The sequence below is a fragment of the Echinops telfairi genome, unplaced genomic scaffold, assembly GCF_000313985.2.
Source record: "Echinops telfairi isolate 266 unplaced genomic scaffold, ASM31398v2 ScPeMD7_1;HRSCAF=3_1, whole genome shotgun sequence".
Classification (NCBI taxonomy): domain Eukaryota; kingdom Metazoa; phylum Chordata; class Mammalia; order Afrosoricida; family Tenrecidae; genus Echinops; species Echinops telfairi.
Window position 1 is genome coordinate 6,053,121 of NW_022103897.1, and position 3,612 is coordinate 6,056,732.

Here is a 3,612-nt window from a genome sequence, read left to right on the forward strand (position 1 = left end):
ATGTGGCAGTCTGCTCCTATAAGGATGATAGTCTTGGTGACCCTTGGGGCTATTCCACTGTCCAAGAGGGTCCCTGTGAGTCAGAATCAACGCAAGAGCTGTTGGGTAAGATGTCACGTTTTATTGATTTCTTTATGGGGCAAGAAAAATTAAGAAAATTCTTAATGTGAGTGCAAGTAACCTTCTTGATACCACCATCTCATAGCAAGAGTGAGTTATGGTTTTAAATTAGATTATCCGACTGTATTTCAAAAAAAATAAATCAAAGCTTCTATCACTGTGATTATATGGCCGCTGTCAAATGCTCTCAGCCACATCTTTTATACCGTGTCAGTTTAGCAAAAGGTGGAGAATGTTGGCAGGGGGATTTAAATGTCTCATCTAAAGGTCAACATCTAACAACAGGGCAGCATTTATCCTGAACTGGACTGGAGAGTCAGCACTGAGTTTAGGCCCAGTTGCTGTTGGGGGACTTAAATATACAGTCCTCCAAATGAGAGCAGGTGGTGTCAAAGGAGCTATACTGATGCTCAAGATATATCCTAAAATAGCTTTAAGCTTCTCCATGACCTCATTTTGCCATGCTGGCTTGCTTACGAGTGTGCTTTTGGGGGGTGCTAATGTTCCAGTGTTAGCCATTTTAATTTGTGGACTGACAAAGTATCGTTAACACGAAGCATGGGTTATGCTCAGTCGTCCCTCTATGTTTCCTGCAGCTGGTCGGTGTTTTGTAACCAGGACACCGATTCTGGAGCCAGTTGGTAACTTTAGACCTTTGATTGGGCGTGCAATTGGCATTGCAGCCATGGTTAGGCAGGTTCAGATTGGAGTATGCGTGACAGTTTCAAGATTTCACGCTGTTATGCAGAACTAGTTTTAGCACAAGGTGAAAGCAGATATCTGAGTCTGCAGCAAGGCTGCTTTACTGCAAGTTTTTGTGGCAAAGTAAAAGTAACTGAACTAGTGAGCAATTTAAAAAATTCATTTTTCAGTTTTTTGGCTGATCAAAGCAAACCGTGTAGATGGTGTGTTTGTAAACATTAATAATAGTCTAATGGTTATAATAAAAACCAGCAAACCTTTGGTCTTCCTTTCTCCTCTAAGTCCTGCTTCACAAGAACAACCACTTTCCTTTTTAACACCCTTTCCTGGTATTTGCCACTGTTTCCCTACCAAACACAATTACCTTTGGAATTCTTGATTTTTCAGATTACAAATTTCATCTTGAGTTCCGACTATGAAAGATGATCTAATGCACTTAAACCACGTTCCTCCAACACACATACTTTAGCTCCTCCCATCCTCTGTCACAATTTTGGGTGAAATCAGTGTTTGCTGTTTTTCTTCATCATGACTATATAAATGATTGGTTCTCAGTGGGGGCAAAGGTAATCATTCTTAATAACATGCTGTCAGCACACTACTCGATTATGCATGAAGAGATTATACTAATTTAGGTTAAAGGATCTGGTGCCATCAAGGTGATGTCCTCATATACTACCATTGAAAGAGTACAGATCTGAAAACAAGCTATTTCCTTACCTTGACGAGGACACAATGGTGGCAGAAAACCATGTGGCCAGAACTGTGCAGTGATGCAAAGCTTTAACTGAACCGGGAAGGAACAAGGTGGCTGGGAAAAACTTGTGGAGAAGACTAGATAGGCCTTTGGAGAAATTTTGAGAAGTTTCAGAGCATTTTGGGGGCTGTTCACAATGATTTGGGAGCACCACTGACATTTAATGTATAGAATCTAGGATTTATGCAATGTATGGTAAAAGAGAGATAGTTAGCATATATCCAACCTGATTTCAGAAGATCTCCTGAATCCTGCACATAAATATTTTAATATCTGAGCATGGAACCTCTGCAGCATTTTATCAATGTTTCATTGTATGCTGGAGTTTCTTATTAGTATTAGTTGGGATTTAATACATATAATTCCAAATTTCAAGCATATCACATAGAATGTTAATGACCACCACATACATCAGTTTCCAAACATTCTTTTTCTCCATGGACTCCTTGACATCGTGCTAATTAAGGGAGAACTGTACTTCCTCATTTTCAGATTTATTGAGTTGTACAGGATTTCAGCAGGACCTTTAAAGTCCTTAATTTTTTATTATTTATAAATTACTGTCTAGTTAATAGACAAGCTATTTTTCCTCAGGATTTTCATTGTACATTTTATGAATTTTTCTTCTATCCACCACACTATTAACATGCCCTTGGACTTACTATTTCTGGCTGGCTTTCCTTGGTCTCTGCCTCTGAGAGGTTAGGTCACCTCCAATATTTGGTGGTTTGACTCTGAAAACTTCAAACTCTGCCATCGGTCCAATGCTGTCTCATAGAGACCCAGCTGTGGGTTTCTGAGGCTGGAATTGTTTACAGGATTAGAAAGCCCAGTCTTTCTCCCAAGGAACAGCTGGTGGTTTTGAACTGCCAACCATGCAGACCATAGCCCAGTGGGAAACCACTACGCCACCATTTTTCTTTGTTTACAATTGTGCACTAACAAATAACTGCAAATGCAGTGGCTTAAAATAACACCCATTTAGTTATCTTACAGTTCTGGAGATCCGAAATCTAAAATCAAGTTGTGGACATGGTCGTGACCCTCCTGACACTTTTATTCCCTGGTGTTTTCCAGCTTCTCGAGGCTACTGGCATTCCTTGGCTTATAGCCTCTTCTTCATCTTCTCACCTTTCAAATTTCTAGGACTATTATGACAAATTCTTTTTCTCACCCTGACTTTCCTGCCTTCTTATGAAGACCCTGTGAGTTTACTGAGTGGATCCAGATAATCTAGGATAAGTTTCCTCAATTAATTCATGTTGTCAAAGTTAATTTTTATCATGTAAGATGACATATTCACAGGGTCCATGCTTGAATACCTGGGCATCTTTGGGAGCCATTATTCTGTCAATCATGAAAGTTCACAAATGGGGTTCTGATTATAGATCAGAAGCTCTGTGTGCATGGTTAAAGCTATCACATCAGTGGATCTTAATTCTATTCATGGACAGGCACCGGAAGTTGTCTTCTAGGTGGCGTTTATCTCTTGGGCTGGCGATTTCTGCTACATAGGAATTCTCCATCCTGGGAGTTATTAGCCTGGTTGTTAAAAGCCTGGGCACCATATCAGTAAAGAAGATCAAGGGAGAGGATGGTAGCTCTCCATTTCAATAAGCAGGATCCATCTTTTCCATATATATCATTCCTCCTACCCGCAAATGGGTCTGTTATATGCTAATCTTCTCGGACTCGTTCATTCTGGAAGTCAAATAGATTCACTATTGCTGGATTTAAGAATAGGATATGCATTCTAACAGCCTTACACACATGTTGCCCCAGTCCTTCTTTCAGAACATCTCACATCTTGGAGCCTCAAGGCCCCTAGTCTCTTGAAGGTTCTGTACTGTGTGCTGTCTATTTCTGTTTTGCTCTTGCTTCTTTCCCACCAGTGTAATGAAGCTATGTTTCCGTTTCCTAAAACAATCACTTTCCATCTGTCTACTTTACAGCCTTCAAAAAATTGAACCTCTCTCTTCTGTGGTGGTCTTTTTTCCTGTTTTCTTGTCCTGTGCCTATCTACTCTTACAATT